The sequence below is a fragment of the Myotis myotis genome, unplaced genomic scaffold (assembly GCF_014108235.1).
Source record: "Myotis myotis isolate mMyoMyo1 unplaced genomic scaffold, mMyoMyo1.p scaffold_m19_p_3, whole genome shotgun sequence".
Taxonomy (NCBI): domain Eukaryota; kingdom Metazoa; phylum Chordata; class Mammalia; order Chiroptera; family Vespertilionidae; genus Myotis; species Myotis myotis.
The window spans coordinates 79,850,362-79,870,081 of NW_023416335.1; the positions used below are offsets into that span (position 1 = coordinate 79,850,362).

Below are 19,720 nucleotides of genomic sequence, written 5' to 3' on the forward strand. Positions count from 1 at the left end.
CCCAGGTTGCAGGCTCCATCCCCAGTAGAGCGCGTGCAGGAGGCAAACAATCAATGATTCCCTCTCATCACTGATGTTTCTATCTCTCTCTCCCTCTCCCTTCTTCTCCAAAATCAACTAAAAAATACATTAAAAATAAATAAACAAACAAATAAATAAATAAATAAAAATATATGATTGTCAAAATCAGTTGTTAATACTTCAAACACTTGTCTTCTTAATCCCTGACTGAATGCAGATTTAGGTTTTCTGCAAAAGGGTTTTAAACACAGGCCAAGGTCTAAAAACCCATTAATTAATAACTATATTAAAAATCACTGCTACCCTTTGGAAGCAACTAGGCCACCAACTCATTATACTCAATATAAAAACTGATAAATAAAAAGAACCAATCAAATAAACAAAAAAAGCAAAAGAGTTTTATTTAAGACAATTATGGTCCAAAGAAGGTAAAATTCACTAGTTTAGAGGAAAGGAATGACTACCTTTAATTTGAATGACTTCCTCTCATAAAGCATTCAGATAGTGTGTGTGTGTATGTGTGTGTGTGTGTGTGTGTGTGTGTGTGTGTGTGTGTTTGTTTATTTATTTGGAAGTATCTAGAAAACTGGAATTCTGTAATAACCCCAGATGCCAAGTACCTGAACAGAAAGTATTTTTACATTAAGTGGTAATCTAATAAATAATCCTTATCACCATATAGTTATACCTATTATAAGTAGGTATATTTGGAAAAAAACATTAATTTTAAGAAATGCAACAGAAATTAAAGAAAAGTAGAATAAGAAAAGTGAGAGAAAAGAAGCTATGAAAATAAGAAGCAAACTATAAACTGTAATGCCTGGAATTCTTCTATAATAGACCATAGTTAGGCCTTTTTGTTTATTTTCTAACATGGTAGAATGCTTTATATTAGCTCTCAGCAAAAATGAAAATAATAAATAAGTGGTATCAAAATAAATTCTGTACAGTCTTCCAAGAGCCGGTCTATTCTAAAAGTATAGAATCATACACTTTTAGAGCTGGAAAAGATCTAAGAATTACTTAGAACAATGCATTCATTGAACAGCTAATTTATTTGGGCTAGAGCATTCTGACTTACCCAAGGTCAAACAGACAGGTAATGGCAACAAAAGCAATAGAGGTTTTAATTCCTAGTCATGCCCCTTTCTCTACATTAATAGAATTTGTTAGTATTTTTCTTTTGCAGAATATCTGGAAAAATAAGAATTCCCTTACACAAATATATATAGCAATGGTCTCTATATTTCATGCAACCTCTTGATTTCCGTTAAATCATTTTCAATCATATTTTTACCTGAAACAACTGAAGGAGTTTGTAGATTTTTCTACTATTGATTTAAATCTTAACGTTTTACTATTATTGTTTCTTTCCCAAGTATTATCATATCAAACCATCTTGCTTTACATTCACTCAGCCTAAAAGGAAAGGAAACATTACTAAGCCTTTTTATAAAACTACCCCAACTTAGTAACTCTTCAAAATACTTTAAAATTCTAGTGACATTTTTCTTGCTAGTTCTTTAAATACACATTACTGTCACTTACATTTAAAAATTTGTGGATATGGAAAAAAAAGACAGCCATACCAAAATGTGGTTAGTTATGAAATCAGATTTGAACTTCCCCCAAAACGATAGTCTCTCAGTTCCTACTAAGGAAACAAACAAAAAAAGAAACCAGTTGTAAAATAAATCTCACTATATAGCCCTCTCTAGATCATGTGCTCTATACACAAAATAGAACGGGGAAATACAAGTTAATGTCACTAGAGAAACAAATCATAACTTAATTCAAAAAGAAAATGTTTCTATACTCCAAACTTTAAATTAAAATTATTTTAAATATTCAAGGAATTTAAGAAAAAAATTTAAATGTTTTAAAATGTGTTCTTGGAATCCATATGAGTACTATATATTACCACCAATATATTTTAAGTAACTATTCTGCTTTAGGCATCTTTCATTGCAAGTGTGGGGGGCAGGTAAGGGGAAGTTAAGTATCTAGAACTTTTTCAAAGGCAGTTTTATTTTTGTGTGAATGAAGCACAAATTTATGTTTTTTAAATAGGAAGTCTCAGTTAGGCTTCTGGTGACATATGCAAAACTGAAGCAGGTCTTGGAAACCTGAATAAGCTCACCTTATTTCAACCATTTTAGAGTAAAACAACAACAACAAAAACACCACAAAGTCAATATGATCAAACCGAACTTCTCTCTATGCTTTCACCTTTATGCTGACTCCCGGATGAACAGTTCCAGGACTCAGAGGGCAGACCTGAAATTCCAGTTCTTTCACATTGTTCTCCACTTTCCATCATTGGCCACTTGGGCCTACCTGGTGTCAGATTACACTCTGGTAGCATTTATAGCACTTGCAGAACAGCCAAACAGATCACATACCTAGACCTGTCTATACCTGTGGTCTCAAGATTAACTCTTCTTTTGAGCATGTTCTGAAAAACTAAAGAATTTAAAACCAAAGAGAAATATTGAATGGTAAGCAGATACTGCTTTAATTTCGGCCATGAAAAAAAGTTCAACTTCTTTCTGAAAAGGTTGAAAATGATAATTTTCACAATGTTATTAATTGGTGCTTTTTATTTTGCAAATAAATTGACTGAAGAAACTTTCTTCTCTCTATCATCCTAAACCAAAAACACGCCTATAAAGGAAATACAGACATGCTAAAATATGCTTATCAACAAAACCTATATGGGTATTTAAAAAGTTTCTCTCTATAACATACAAGAATCAACCTAGAAGGAAACTGTTTCATTTCTATGGTTATTTCCCTATTGAATATTTTCATTTTCTTAGAAGATATGCTCTAGTGCAGTGGTTTTCAACTGGTGTGCAATAATAATTTTTAAACCATGCAATACCTGACTATTTAGTCAGAGGCATTGACCTCTTTTCTCTCAGACTGTCAAATAAAAAAAATGACAACAGCCAACACAACAACAGCTATCTGTTGTGAATGAATCAAAATAATGTCTTTTTGTCAGATTGGTAAAAATATTTTTTTTTTGGTGTGCTACAGGATTTTAGTAATTATGTATGCCATGAAATGAAAAAGGTTGAAAATCACTGCTCTAGTGCAATGATTTCCCCCATCTGAGAACATAGCAGATTCTCATTAGTAATAGTGTTTCACTCTGGCCCAAATTGAAGGGGAAAAGCTAGAGATATGTTGTTCAAGTCCCCTAGGAGATTTTGCTACATAACATAACTCCCCCAACTCCCATATTACACAATACTTTTCTAGAAGAAACTCTATTACGTCATAAGAATTACCCTTCTTACAAAGAAACACACCATAAGCTGAAAGCAAAATATAAAAATCATATAAACAGCTTAATGGCCATGGATTTACATTATTAGGTGATAGTTGCTGTTCCATGTATTCAATTGATGATGGGTCCTTACTAATTTTACTCTAGCTCCCCTCCAGTGGTTCTTCACCCTCCAGGAAGAGTAATTTACCAAAAATGAAAATACAATAAACTCACTCCTCTACTTAAAACTAATCAGTGACTTCCGTTACCTATAGGAAAAACTTCAAATCCATTAACAGGGCTTAAGAGGCTCTTCATGATGTTGTAAAAGGTATGAGAAAAACATGGCCAGTCAGATTTGAAAACAGGATATCTGAACATCTGGGCTGTAAAAGTGGACAGGAATCTTCTTTAGAACAAGCTTACAAGTGTCACAATTTTAATACTCTTCACTTCCATCTCAAAATCAGGTATTATAGCATTTCTGTATTTTATGGTCTCTCATGGCCCCCTACCCCACCCCAGTATTAAAGAAGCCAAAGTCAGCCTTGCCCCAGTTCCCCCTAGAACCCTATATGTAGTGCCCTTTTCCCCAGGTTTCTGTCTATGCTCATTGCCATGTTCAATCCAGATTTCTCCATGTATTCATGGATGATCACAATCTTTTGTATCTGTGATCATAGGGTTCACTTCCAAATCATAGTGGGACCAGACTTAAGGATGTAAACTCCAGAGAAGCAAAACATTTTCACCTTTTCCCAAGTTACCAACAAACTGGATAGACTTTAACATTCCTTGTGCACAAAACTACTGGCTCCCCATATGTGAGAATGACCTACTATTTTCAGAGTGCAACCCTTTTCTTCTTTAAATAATAAACTATCGTCCTGGCTGGTGTGGCCTCAGTTGGTTGAAGCATGGTCCCACACACCAAAAGGTGGTGGGTTCAATCCCAGTCAGGGCAGGAGGCAACCAATCAATATTTCTCTCTCACATGGATGTTTCTTTTTCACATTGATATCTAAATAAAATAAAATAAAGTAAATAAATAAATAAACTATCTATACTAATAAAAGCCTAGGTGGCCCTCGCACATGATGTCGCCACAAGATGGCCGTGCACAGCGAAGGCTGGGCCCAGTGGCCGGTCTGCACAGTGAGGTCTGGGGGTCCTGTGGCTCCGCGCTGTGTGGAGGAGGCCGGCCATGGCAGGGGAGGGCAGTTGTGGGCGATCAGGCCGACAGGGAAGGGCAGTTGTGGGAGATTGGGCCAGCAGGGGAGGGCAGTTGGGGGCGATTGGGCCAGCAGAGGGGCAGTTAGGTGTCAATCAGGCCAGCAGGGGAACGATTAGGGGGCAATCAGGCTCGCAGGCAGAGCGGTTAGGGGCAATCAGGCAGGCAGGCAGGCAGGCAAGTGGTTAGGAGCCAGCCGACCCGGATTGTGAGAGGGACGTCTGACTGCCGGTTTAGGCCTGATCTCACAGGGGATCATCCCCCGAGGGGTCCCAGATTGGAGAGGGTGCAGGCCGGGCTGAGGGACACCCCCCCCCCCCCGCCTGCACAAATTTCGTGCACCGGGCCACTAGTTTTACATAAGTTTCCAAACAATTTCTGGTGCTCCATGTGACGATCCTTAAAATGGGATTCTTCCTACAATCATCTTCATAACTCCCTGGCACTTATCTAAGATTATAAACTCAGTGGCACCAAAAAACTAGAAGTAGCAAAACTATAACATGAGAGATGAAAAGGAGAAGTAGAAAGCAGGGTTAGTATTGTAACATATACTTAAAATACAGATATGTAGTAATTATAAATGATACATGTTAAGTATATTTTCGTACTGCACAAATCTTGGAACTAAACGTTAAGTGCTATTCATAATATGAAGATCTATAATACAAAATAGTTAAAATTTTAGGTCTTTAATTTTTCATAATTTCTCAATCAATTTTTAAATCATTTGAATCTATTTCAGTTACTGTTAACTAAAAAGTATGTCAACACCTCTTGCCTTAGGTTTTCTCTGATAGAAACCAGTTTTATTATATTTAATTGATACATACCAAAAGCTAATCAAAAGATCCCGCCGTATCCATGTTCTAAAGAAACTATGCTTTTACTGATTGACTGGATGGTAAAAAGTTGATGAATATTTATTGAACTTCCCCTTAGCTCAGTACTATGGTAAAAAAAGAGAGAGAGAATGCATGAACTTGTTACCATGAAGTTTAAAATGTATTTCAGGAAATAAGATCATGACACACAATTTAATACCAAAGGTAGTATTTCATTAAGTGCTAAAGCTGGTCAGTCCTGTCAGCATTTCAGAAGAGGGGACAGTCATACAGACCAAGAAAATACTTCCCAGATAAGGAAGGACCAAAACTCAACCTTAAAGGAAAGTAGGATGTGGATAGTAGAGAAGGGGGGGGGGGGGGGGGGTGGTTGTGAGAGGGGGGAAGGGAGAGAGAGGAGAGGAGAGACTGGAGATAGTATCTTGACAAGAGCTAGGAGTTGATAATGGGAAATGTAGAAAATGTGGTTAAATAAGTAAAGCAAAACTAAATTATGGAGAACCTTCAAAGTCAGGCAGTGGAATTTAGGCTTGCTTTGGGAAGTGGAAAGTTCCTGGAGGGTTTCAAATCATATTGCAACAGAGTGTGGTCCCTATGTTTACAAAGCCCAATGCAAGTCACTGTTGGGATCTGGTAACTACCATCCAAAAATGATGAGAACAGCTTAAACAAACATTCCATAGCTTTATTGCTACACTGATAGCCTCTAGCCACCAAGTGTATACTGCCTCCTTAAATTCTTCATTAATTACTTATAATAGGACTATCAACAATGGCTTTAAACTGCCTAGAGCATGGAAAATTTATTTAAAACAAACAAAAATAACTTAACTAACTTAATTTACTTCATAATTCTCTTCATTTATATTATCATTTGTTAGTTTTTGTTCTTTGCCTACAGATTAGAAGGGAGAAACAGAAAAATAAGATTTTCAAAAAGATAAGACTCATTACCATATAACATTTCTTACAAGTTATTCAGCTGAACATCAAAATTGCCATACATCCCTTTGGATACTAGTGAAACTTTGAAATACAAGAACTAGTTGCATCTACAGATAATTGTATCTTGTCATTTTGTATTAAATATTTTGAATAGATAATGGTGATATAGTTACTCAGTGAAAAAGATGTGATATCCATGACAAATAAAAGTTTCTTAATCACATAGAGACTGCTATCACCAGCATTCAAGGAATTTTTACTTTCTTCCAGGATGATGTTTAGAAAGATGAAAGTATCTAGTTGAGCAATTATGGCTACATTAAACCTGATGCTTCTTTAAAGGCATTTTCTGCTTTATGGCATTGCCTTACTCTTGGAAAATTTAAGAATTCAAAGTTGCCTTTGTAGATATAACAGGCACTAATTAGATTTTATAAAATACTTCAATATAAAGACAGCACCAGAAATTGTACAACAGCACAATAAAGTTCATTTATGTTATCATTCATTAGTAATACCTAATGTTTAACATGTGTTTTACAGTTTGCAAAGCAAACCATATATACTACTTTAAGAACCACTGATGTTTTTGCAGATACAAAAAACCATGACATCCTTAAGGAGCTTAAGTAAGAGATGATAGTAAGTTAGAAAATAAATATGTAGAAGAAAGTAACAGCTACCATTTACATGTGCCAGGTCCTACACCGTATCTGTCATTTAATCTTCACATCAATAATATCCACCTCACTTTATATATATGAGGATATAAGGATTGAAAGAACCAACAAAATAAGGTCAGGGACTTTGTCATGGTCATCATCATACTTCCCTATCATACACAGATGGTCCCTGATAAATATCTGTCAAAGGAATACACAAGGTGTTCAGAGAGAGTTTGGGTACTTGTCTGACTTCAGCTCATGCTCATTCATTTATTCATCCATTCAACAAATACCCACTCAGTACCTAAAATATGCCAGACTCTAAATGCTAGGAATACAGCAGTGAACTAAACAGACCAAAATTTCTGCCTTCATGGGATTTCTAATCTAGTGATCCTAATCAGAACAGTATGTTCCCCCTCAAAATATTCTGCATTTAAAATGTGGGATTCTCAGGCAATACAGACTGTTAGCTCACATCCTATGAATATAAATTTCTGCCAGTCTCCTTCTAAGTCTATCTCCCATGGTCTCTCAAACCCTGACAATTGGACACAGAAATGTGGCCTTTTCTACCATAGTAGAGAGTAAGAGCTGTGGGAGAAATGCTTTACCTTTCAGACATCATATAAGTACATAAGGAGAGGGGAAAGGGAAATCTGAAGGGAGGTGGGATAGATCAAGCTAAATCCAAAGGCAGATTTCCTCCAGACAATGTTTATTAACCTAGAGCAGCGGTTCTCAGCCTGTGTGTGGGTCGCGACCCCTTTAGGGGTCGAACGACTCTTTCACAAGGGTCGCCTAAGACCATCGGAAAATACATAAATAATTACATATTGTTTTTGTGATTAATCACTATGCTTTAATTATGTTCAATTTGTAACAATGAAATTGGGGGTCACCACAACATGAGAAACTGTATTAAAGGGTCGCGGCATTAGGAAGGTTGAGAACCACTGACCTAGAGGTACCTCAGGGCCCCTATTTCACTTTAATTTTTGTTTTTGTTGTTGTTAATACCCGGGGATATTTTTTCCATTGGTCTTTAGAGAGAGAGGGAGGGAGAAAGAGAGAGAGAAGCATCGATGTAAGAGAGACACATTGATTAGTTGTCTCCTTCACGTGTCCCCCCAGGGCTGGGATCGAATTTGCAACCCAGTTACATGCTCTTGACTGGGAATCCAACCCTCAACTCTTTGTTTCATAGCCGATGCTCTAACCACACTGGCCAGGGTTCACTTTAATTTTTAATCAGACTTTGAATGAATTGAAATTTAACAACAACAATTAAGTATATTGGGAGTTTTTAAAATCCCCTTTACAAATATAAACACTTCAAAGAAGAGAAAATTCTTGTATTTGTCTTTTCCTATATTGGATGGCCTTCAGAAAATCTTATCTGTGCTGTTTATATTCTTTTATTTATTTAGCAAGCACTCACTAGGGACCTGTCTACCAGATAGGAAAGAGACAGTGGCTAAGACATACATAGTCTTTCCCTATGGGCAATCACAGTCCATCACATAATACAGCAGAAGTGGATACAAAGCTTATTCTTCCATGTTATTCAGCCATTATTTACTACCAGTGGCCCAGTGCACAAAATTCATGCTCTTGAGGTGGGTGGGGGGGTCCCCCAGACTGGTCTGTGCCCTGTCACAATGCGGGAGCCCCACGATCCATCACCCCAAAGAGGTAGGCCCCGCCCATCCACCTGGGGCTCCTCAATGGATTGCCCCAAAGAGGTAGGCTGGAGCAGGGGGACACCTGCGGACACCCGGGCTGGGCCATGGCGGAGGCCTGCAGACCCCTGGCGCAGGTGCATGGAGGCCCCTGCCATGGCCCTGCCCTTGGGCTGGGCTGCAGCAGAGGACAGTGGGCCTCCATGTGCCTGCAGACCCCCAGCCGAGCCAGTGGTGGAGGGGCCTTTCCACGCACCTGCGGACCCCTGGCCAGGGCTGTGGCAGAGAGGCCTCTCTGACTCGCTCTGCCCTGCCCCCGTCCCCAACGCTTCAAGTCTCCGCCCACCCACACCTGCTGCACACGCAGCCTGCTGATCGGTTGTTACTGTGATGGCGTCCTGACCAATTTGCATATTACCCTATTATTAGTACAGATGCCCCATCTCTTAAGATTACAAACTTCTTGGGAGGAAAAGACACTTACATTTTTCTATATGTTCATTATTATCTAACATCATTTAAGAGAATATTGAGAGTACATTGTGTTGAAAGTCAAATTAGGCCACATGATCCAAGGTCATTTACTTTTGTTAATAAAAAAATACTTACCAAAATTCTTAATTAAAATGGCAAAAGATTCGTGTTTTCAAGTATCTTTTTTAGCATTTTATAGAATTTCACATGATATACTCACTTGCTAGAACCAACGAGTTCTAGGCTTCACTGACTATCCTCACTCAATTGACACATGCACATGTATTTTCTTAATCAAACAGAGAAATTCATCCACACCACCAACAAATGGCACAAAAACAATAAGCCCACATGTAAAAGGGCACTCAAAAATCCTTATGAACTATTTTCTACATGTCTAGCCAAAATCAGGCTTCAATAAACAAAAGAATTACTTAGTTGATTCTTTTAAAACTACTTAAAAATGAAATTCATATAGCTTTATAATTTTTACTTCTATCTTTAAAAAGCATATTTAAATCCTTAGATTTGACTTTATTTTTCATTTGATCATTTAAATTTTATTTTTAGAAATAAGATAGTAACATCAATTTTCAGCTGGCAAAACTATTAATACATGAACTTTTTAAACATATATCTAGAATAGGCAAGTCTAAAAGTCTTCCTTGCAAAAAAATCTTGCTCTGTTGATAATAAGACTGCAATTTACAAGCCAAAAATCACTGAGGTACATAAGACTTAGAAACAAGAACAGAGAATAGTATAGGGAGAAGCAAAAGGTGTTAAAGGGAATCAATCCCTCTATTCAATGAAGAAATCAGAACTACAATAATGATCTAGACATTTTCTTCAGATTAATTTAAAGACAAAATACTTTTTTGATGCTCAGCAATCTAAGAAACTAAAGTATTCTCAGCTACATGTTTTTTCAGTGGGCCAATATATAGAGTGTCCCCAAAAAATATATATACATACTTTTAGTAACTATAAAGGTAGTGTTTATTAAAATACATTTCATTTTCAAAATTGAGCTATCAGCTGTTACAGTGTATACACATTTTGGAGGGATACCCTATAAAATCACCACTTTTAACTAGAATGGAAACACTAGTAATTTCACTAAGATACTAGATTTCTATAAATAGCAAAAACAAACAGAGAAGGGCAGAAGCAAGAGAGAAATCAAAATGAAATTATTTCTTACAATTAAACCATAAAGAAATACTGTAGAAAAGAGCCACATTACAGTTCTTTAATCAGCCTGTTGATTCTAAAATGAAGAAAAGAAATTTGAGCCATGTATTTAGTCATCCAATAAGTATTTATGAAATCTACTATATGCTAGGTACTGGGTATACAAAAATAAAGTAGTTCACTGCCTAAAAAAGAAAAAAATATGTAAACAGATAACTACAGAACAATGTACATAAATAAGTCAATCAAGTGATGAAGGAGTAGAGAGAAAGGAAGAAATACCTGTGAGAACCTGAGAAAACTTTTTGAAAAAATTACACGTGGGCCATTTCATTAGGGAGACGTAACATCTATTTTTTAAAAGTAGAGAGGATGTGAGGGGGAACTAGTGGGGGCAGGCAAACATTCCAGGTAGAAGGAGCAAAGGTATACTTAACAGCTTAAATCATTGAATAACAGGTGAAATAGCAATTTAATGAAAAACAAACAAACCAAAAAGCCCACAAACCTTTTCTTTCTAAAAGGACACAAGATCTAGCATCAGAAGAACTGCATTCAAATCCTAGGTCTGGCTGGGTCAGTGTAGCTCAGCTGGTTGAGTGTTGTCCCATGCACCAAGAAGCCACTAGTTTGATTCCAGGACAGGGCACAAGCCCGGAGTTGCAAACTCGACCTCCACTAGGGGATGTACAGAAGGCAGCCAATCGATGTTTCATTTCACTGATGTTTCTATCTCCCTGTCCCTTCCTCTCCTCCAAAAACTCAACAAGAACATATTTAAAAGGAGAGAGAGAGAAAAGAAAATCCCAGTTCTGACATTTACTAATTATATTTTATTGTCTAAGTCAACCCCTATGACTTCCTTTCATTACCTTAAAGTTGTACCATAATATGCTTTAAAAGTATTAAAGAATCTTGATACACCTAAATACAAAAATAAATGCTTAGAATACTAAAATTTCAAGATCAAAATATTAGCTTACCATTTCAATTGAACATATACCATATACAAACAGCCAATCTTTTACAGCCTATAAAAGTTTCACAAAAGTAAACACATTCTGAATTATGCAAAAGTTATATTTTCTATATATAATACATCTAATTGTAATCTATACATTCCATAGAATACAAAATAAGCCTACAACACACCCAGAATTAACAAGTGACAAAAGTTTAATGAAACAAGCTTTATACTTAACTGGTCTCACTAATGAGAAATTAAAGCAGCAAATGTACATCTGTGTCTCTGTTCCTTTCATCGTGGTTTAACTGACAGGAAGCAGAGAACAAGATACGGTATACAAATGTCAAGTATTTCCTGCCTTCTCTGCTACATCTTTATGTCTTGTTTTATAAATAGTCCAATAGGTTATATGAAAATGTGTCAACATATGGTGTCAGAAACATAACATACAAATGGTGAAGAGTGTTTATGAAAACAACAAATAAAAAAGGTATTTTAAAGTTGGGATCCAAGTTCATAAGGTACACAAAGACTCCAGTTTAATGAAAAAGTGTCCTTAATAGTAAGTACCTTACAAATTAAGACTTGAAAATCATAAAGATGGACTAAAAAAAAAAAATCTAATGTCTGAATAATAGAATAATCCCTCAAACTAGTTCACCCAACTGGTTAGATAAGTAACACCTGACCACTTCCCAACCCCTGCTCTTACCTCTCAAAAAAGATAAGTACCACCCCCACCTACCCACCCCCCAAAAAGCCTTTAAGCAACTGACTCAAAACAAAGCAGAACAGATAGCTTGCCTCTTTGATCTTTGGTCATTTTTACCAGGGCTTGTCAGCACTCTTCTGATGATAATTTGTATCCCCCAAACAAACTATATCTCTACTCCTTTGCCCACTTCCGTGTGTATCCCAAACTTGACTCACATCATTTATTCATTTATGTTCAACTTTCAACTACACACAATCAAATAAAAGTCTATATTCAAAAGGTGAATAAGTCATGGGTAATATATAACATGGTGACTATAGTCAATAATATTGTAGTGAATATTTAAATGTTGCTGAGAGTAAATCTTAAAAATGCTCATCACAAGAAAAAAGTTTTGTAGCTTTCTATGGTGACAGATGGTAACTAGACTTATTGTGATAATCATTTCCAGTGTATACAAATATCAAATCATTAGGTTGTACACCTGAAACTAATATAATGTTCTATATCTATTATTCTTCAATAAAAAATTTAAAATTTTTTAATTTAAATTTTTTTAATAAATGAATTCCACTATTAAGGCATTTTAAGAAAATTTCCAATTAATTACAACTAAAACAGAGGTGCTCATTTTTCATTATGCTAGCTGCCTCCCAAACTAATAATTTTTAAGAAATCACCTCAACTCATCACTTATACCTCATATTCTATAAAAGTTGAGAACAATGCAACCACATTCTCCATCCATACTGGTCAATTCTTACCTAAGCTGTAAGTTGTAACAATTATAATTTCACCAGGTTTAGTGCAATTCCTCTCTTAATCAATATCCAAAAATGAATCAATATTTTATTGCACCTAAGCCTATGTTGAGCTTCCTGGGACATCTCTTTTCTAAACAGAACTTAATATGCACCTAATAATCATCTTTAAGCATGGCAACATGCTCCTAAAATAAGTAACGTTTCTTAAATGAATAGCTTGGAAAAGAATTTCATTTTTACCTAGTAATTTTCAATGGAAGGATCTAATTCATTCTTTTTAAGAGCGTAAAAGTTATTACTATTACTAGAACCTTCATAGCATATCTTTAGAGTACTTCTTTCTGCTCATATTTATTACCTTAACTGTCCCAAATCTCTAGGAATAAGTGTTCCTGAATCCTGAGGAAAGTAGCCATTTTCCTTACACAGTAGTTTCCTTCCCACTGCCTCTGGTTCCGATAGTCAAATTACCCTACAGGGTGAGAAGTCTCAGAACAGTTACATTGAACCTGTGTCCAACACCGTCTCAACAATCCAATACGCTAACAATGGTGTGCGATTAATGTATTCTATCAAGGGGAGATAAGTACTACATCTTCCTTACAGTGTATTCCCAAAATTAACAGGTTGTAAATTATCCTCTAACAATACACAAATTTGTCTCTGATCCATAGATCTAAAGATCAAATATAACGTTCAGCTAAGAAAGTTCACATAAAACATTTTGAATAAAATGATTTACACAACAAATCTTCTGTTTCTAAATACAAATTGTTTCAAACTGCCTCTCAAACTAAAACACACATAACAGTAGTTACAATTAATTATTCTAATTGAAATCTAAAATCTTTATATTATTTTTCTTTATGCTTTAATACATAAGTGTGTGTTTTTGCATGGTATATTTTAAACTTTATATAAATAGTATCATACTGTATATATTCTTCCAGCATACTTGAACACGTTTCTTTAAGATGTAAATTTTTGAATAAATACAAAGGTTATTTTGGAAAGGAAGTAAACATTGAACATTCTCTAGAACTTAGTGATTAGAAAAATATTATTACTAAAGATAAGTCATGATTATTAGGCTTCTAAAAAGAGAAATATCGAAGATGCACAAAGCAGACTTCCAGTCAAGATGGCAAAGTAGATAAACACTGTGCTTACCTTCTCCCACTCCAACAAAATTCTAACTAAACTACGGAACAACCATCCATGAGAACCACCTGAAGTCTAGTTAAACAGAACTACTATAACTAAGGTTATACAGAAGAAGCCACGTGGAGACTGGTAGGAGAGGTGGAGACAATGGGAGAGCTTATCCCACACCCACAGGTAGGGGTTAAAAATTGGGAAAAATATCTCAGATGTGGAGGTCCCCCATGAGGAGTAAAGGGTCCCAGCCCCAAACCAGGATGCATAGCCCAGGTTTCCAGTGCATGAAAGAGAAGCCCCCATACTTCTGACTTAAAACTAGCTGGGATTATGGCTGAGTGAGACTGAGGGCCACTGGAGTCCCAGGCATTCCTCTTAAAGGGCCCTCAACAGATGTACCTCCAAATGGACTCACCTGTTCTGAGCTCCAGCACTGGGGCAGCAGCTGGAAAAGCATCAGGGATATATGAGGAGGAACTGAATTGTCTGGTGCAAACTTTCTCACCAAAAGAGGTGCTGGCAGATGCCATTGTTACTTTGTTGAGCCCTTCCACCACCCAGCTGGCTCAGGCAAGTGCCAAATCACAGTCTCTACAACCTGGCTTATACCATTAGCCCTACCCTGGTGATTCCCTGAGACCTGGCCCCACCCAACTTGCGGGTCTACACAAGCCACTTCCAGCAACTTCTCCATACAAATGGGCAGCCCTGGCTCCTGTTGTGAACTTTCCTAAAATCTCTTAAAGGTTCACAAACCCCAAACAAGTGGTGACTAGCCTGAGCATATCTTGTACCTCTTAGCTCACAGCACCAAGCATTAGTGGCAGCCTGCCTCCATTTGCAAATTAGCCTTTCCCAGGCATCTCTTAAGACCAGCACAAGCAACAACCTTTTTCAAATCAGTTATAGATCACATAAGGTGGTCCAGGCTGGGCACAAGTAGCAGCTGACCTTGGCCTATACCAGAGCTGCTCAAGAGGTCTGAGAACCAACATACCTAGTGGCCAGCTTCAGACCACACCAGAGCGCACCACCCAACCACCTAAACAAACAACACAATAAAAGGTTAGACTTGGCAGGCACCAGAGATCAGACTTGGCAGGCCCTGCTAAAGCAACTCCTGATCCATGGAGTCAGATCTGCCCAATAGCTCCTCCACTATAGTCACTCAGCGTTAAGGTCAATCCCTCTCACTAAAGTGCCAACAGCAATCAAAGCTCAACTATAACTAGAGGGCACACACAACCCACAAAGGGACACACCTGGAGCACCCAGATGAGATGCCAAAGGAGATTGTGCCACTGGTCTCCACAGGACACCCACTACACAAGGTCACTCTACCAAGACCAGGAGACATAGCAGCTCTACCTAATATATAGAAACGAACACAGGGAGACAGCCAAAATGAGAAGATAAAGAAACATAACCCCCTCCCCAAAAAAAGAAAGAAACATGACCCAAATGAAACAAAACAAAACTCTAAATAGAGAACTAAACAAAATAGAGACAAGCAATCTATCAGGTGCAGAGTTAGAAACACTGGTTATAAGGATGCTCAATAAACTTAGGGGAAGAGTAGATTTATACTCAATGATTACTTTTACAAAATTATAGAAAGCAAAAATAGAGATAGGAAACATTAAAAAAAGAATCAGTCAGAAATGAAGAATACAATAACTGAAATGAAGATTTGATTAGAGGAAATCAATAGATTAGATGAAGCAGAGGACTGAATCAGCAATTTGGAAGATGAGATAGTGGAAACACCCAATTAGAAGAGCCAAATGAAAAAAGAGGATAGTTTAAGGAGCCTCTAGGACCACATCAAGCACATCAACACTTACATCATAGGGGTACAAGAAGAAGAAGAGAGAGAACAAAAAGTTGAAAGTCTATTTGAAGAAATAATGACTGAAAACTTCCCTAACCTAGTGAAGGAAATAGACCTACAGGTGCAGGAAGTGCAGAGAGTCCCAACAAGATGAACCTAAAGAAGTACACACCAAGGCACATCATAATTAAAATGCTAAAGGTTAAAGACAAAGAGAGAGTCTTAAAAGCAGCAAGAGAAAACCAGTTAACTACAAGGGAGCTACCATAAGACTGTCACTGATTTCTCAACAGAAACTTTGAGGCCAAAGGGATTGGCAAGAAATATTCAAAGTGATGAAAAGCAAGGACCTACAACCAAGATTACTCTACCCAACAAAACTATTATTTAGAACTGGAGGACAAAAAAGAGCTTCCCAGACAAGAAAAAGCTAAGGGATAAAGGAATTCATCACCATCAAACCAATATTACAAGAAATGTTAAAGGGATCTCTCTAAGAAGGAGAAAAGTAATGACCAAAAATATGAATAAAATGGCAATAACTATATACCTATAAATAATTACATGTAAATGAATTAAAATGTCCCAATCAAAAGACTTAGGGTGGCTGAATGGATAAAACAAGACTTGTATACTGCTTAAAGAGATTCACTTCTGATCTAAAGACACACAGACTAAAAGTAAAGGGACGAAAAAAAAGATATTTAATGCAAATGAAATGAAAAAAAAGAAAGCTGGGGTACCAATACTTATATCAGACAGAATAGACTTTAAAAGAAAGGTATTACAAGAGACAAAGAAGGACCCACCAATTTCACTTTTGGGTATTTATTCTAAGAATTCTAAAATACTAATTCGAAAAGACATATGCATCCATATGTTCATTTCAGCATTATTTACAATAGCCAAGATATGAAAGCAACTTAAGTGTCCATCAATAGGTGAACGGATAATGAAGAGATGGTACATATGTTATACAATGGAATATTACTCAGACATAAAAAGGAATGAAATCTTGCCATCTGCAAACAACATGGATTGACCTACAGGATATTATGCTAAGTGAAATAAGTCAGAAAAAGACAAATACTATATAATTTCACTTATGTGTGGATTCTAAAATAAATGAACAACAAAATGGGGAAAAACTCATAGATAATGCAGAACATTTTAATGGTTGTCAGATGGGAGGGAGTTTGGGGGCACGGGTGAAAAGAGGAAAGGGATTAAGATGTGCAATTGCCAGTTATAAAAACAGTCACAGGGATGCAAAGTATACATAGGAAATATAATCAATAACATTGTAATAACTATATATGGTGTCAGATGGATACTAAACTTATCAGGGTGATCATTTTATAAGATATAAAAATGTCTAGTCACTATGTTGTACACTTGAAACTAATATGTCAACTGTAATTGAAATTGAAAAAAATGTAAATAGCATGCACAAAGCACCCTATGTTCAATGATGCCTCTCACAAAAAAATTTTCTGACTTTCTGCAAAAGATAGTTCACTTTAGAGATGCCATATTACTACAAAGCACATAAAAATTATTGAAACCAAAGCCAATTCCTTTTACTGTGATAATTAAACTTCAAAGTTATTGCACAGAAAGCCCATAGACTGGAAGAGGCGAGTAACTGCCTTCTTCCGCCTGCTAATTTCCCATTTCTTAAACACAAAGTCACCAACTATATGGAAATACTGAGGCTCAAAATGGCACTTTCACTTTCTTTGAGAAATGTTACTTTTCTCATTAGATAGGCACCAATAATAGAAAAATACTGTATAATAGCTTACATGTAACATAAACTTTAATAAAATTATATTCTATGACATAATTGTGTGTAAGTACCATCATTTATTTAACCAATTCCTATTTTTGGACATTTGGATTATTTCCAATATTGCACTATTATAGTGTAACATTGTAATCCTCTCACAATGTGATCCTTGGACCCACAGAGGCTCCAGAAACTCTTTCAGGGAATTTATGAGTTTAAAACTATTTTCATAGTAATACTAAGGTATTATTTGCCTTTTTTTTTTTTTTACCATGTTGATATTTCCACTAATGGTGCAGAAGCAAAGGCTTTTTTGCCTTTGTATGAATTGAAACTGTGTCACCAAACCACACTAGTCATTGTATTACCACTAGGTGATCACATTTTTTAAAAAGGTAGTTTCACTTTTTTTTTTTGTTAAATCTCAACCATTAAGTACACCTTTTAATATTCTTATAAAATGGAAAGTACAGTATACATAAAGTATTTCTGTCAAATACTAAAACAGAATCATTGTCTTGAGGGAAAGCACTAATACTATTATTGTTAATCCCGCTTCTAGGAATATATCCCAAGAATTGTGAGCTAAATTAGCTGCTTTTTTCATGGAATACAATTTTTACTTGGGAAAAAAAAAACAACTACTGATTGAGAATTGCATATTTGGCAGATATTTTCTCAAAAATACAATGCACCTACCAATTCAAGAATAACAATTAACAGTATCTCTGACCAATGATAAAATGTAAGCTTTTAACTAAAAAGCAGAATTTTGGAAAACTTGTGTCCACTACTTTGAGCTTGTCAGCTTTCCAATATTTAAAAGACTTCTGATAAGACTGGTGTGATATTTAAAAAATGTGATTTTTTAAAATGTCTAAAAATTCTAAAATGTCCATGGGTTATATTTCTAAATATAAAAATTCTTTACAAGTATAGGCTATTATTTATTAAACTAGAGGCCTGGTGCACAAACTCGTGCATCAATGGAGTCCTTTGGCCTGGCCCTTGGGATCGAGCTGAAACTGGCTCTCCGATATCCCCCAGGGGGTCCCAGATTGCGAGAGGGTGCAGGCCAGGCCAAGGGACCCCACTGGTGCACAATCAGAACTGGGAAGGGATGCAAGAGGTTGGCCAGCCAGGGAGCGACCACAGGAGGGCTCCAGGGCATGTCTGGCCAGTCTCACTCAGTCCCAATCAGCCGGACCCCAGCAGCAAGCTAACCTACCGGTCGGAGCATCTGCCCCCTGGTGGTCAGTGTACATCACAGTGAGTGGTTGAGCAGCCTTAACATATCATTAGCATATTATGCTTTGATTGGGTGAACAGACGACTGGACACTTAGCATATTAGGCTTTTATTATATAGAATACCCTTTAAGGGATCCTCTCTCAGAAGAATAGAATATTGAAAATTCTCTGGGTTACATTTTTTTCCTTGGTAAAATAAAGCTATTAAAAATAAATTCTATTATGCTTTCTTCATCTCAGTCGATCACACAGAGCACTTGGAAGACCACTATCTGTCATTTTTCCCAATATTTATGTACATTAGATATATTTAAAAATAGAAGTGAATTATTACAGTACGTATATGTAATTTATGAGTAAAGTTTCTATATTTTGTTTACTGCTATATTCTTCAGCTTCACTAATAATGTCTAGCAGACAATAAATAATTGCTAGATGAATCAATAAAAATATGATAAGAAATATAGGAAACCCCCAGACTATACTGACTTACAAGAATTCAACTATAGCCCTGACCGGTTTGGCTCAGTGGATAGAGCGTCGGCCTGAGGACTGAAGGGTCCTAGGTTCGATTCCGGTCAAGGGCATGTACCTTGGTTGCGGGCACATCCCCAGTGGGGGGTGTGCAGGAGGCAGCTAATCGATGTTTCTCTCTCATCGATGTTTCTAACTCTATATCCCTCTCCCTTCCTCTGTGTAAAAAATCAATAAAATATATTTTTTTAAAAAAAGAATTCAACTATAAAATCCTATGACTTCTACTTTCATTTGTACTTCTTTATCTCTGTCACTAGTTATACATACATTGCGGGAAGTATTTCAAAAAAGAGAGGCAAGAAATGATTACGAAAGCAAAAATCTGGATTAAGATCCATGATTTCACTTCTTATAACAATTTTCACAATTACATTA

General features: G+C 36.4%; 1 protein-coding gene across 16 annotated transcripts in view; it reads right to left on the reverse strand.

Annotated features, from left to right (window-relative positions):
• ELF1 (E74 like ETS transcription factor 1) overlaps positions 1-19,720 on the reverse strand; it is a 143,409-nt gene that overhangs the window by 77,234 nt on the left and 46,455 nt on the right. For 2 of the 16 annotated variants that reach the window (XM_036298533.1, XM_036298550.1), the window contains exons 2-4: positions 5,363-5,478; positions 1,611-1,675; positions 1,319-1,440 (exon numbers count right to left, since the gene is read on the reverse strand). The exons of 2 other annotated variants lie outside the window; for them this stretch is intronic. The gene's annotated coding sequence lies outside the window, so the exon portion shown is untranslated. Of the gene's footprint in view, positions 1-1,318; positions 1,441-1,569; positions 1,676-3,567; positions 3,685-5,362; positions 5,479-10,842; positions 11,080-11,536; positions 11,618-19,720 lie in introns of those variants that run through there. 12 more of the 16 variants (XM_036298542.1, XM_036298543.1, XM_036298535.1 and 9 more) reach the window with 11 other exon arrangements.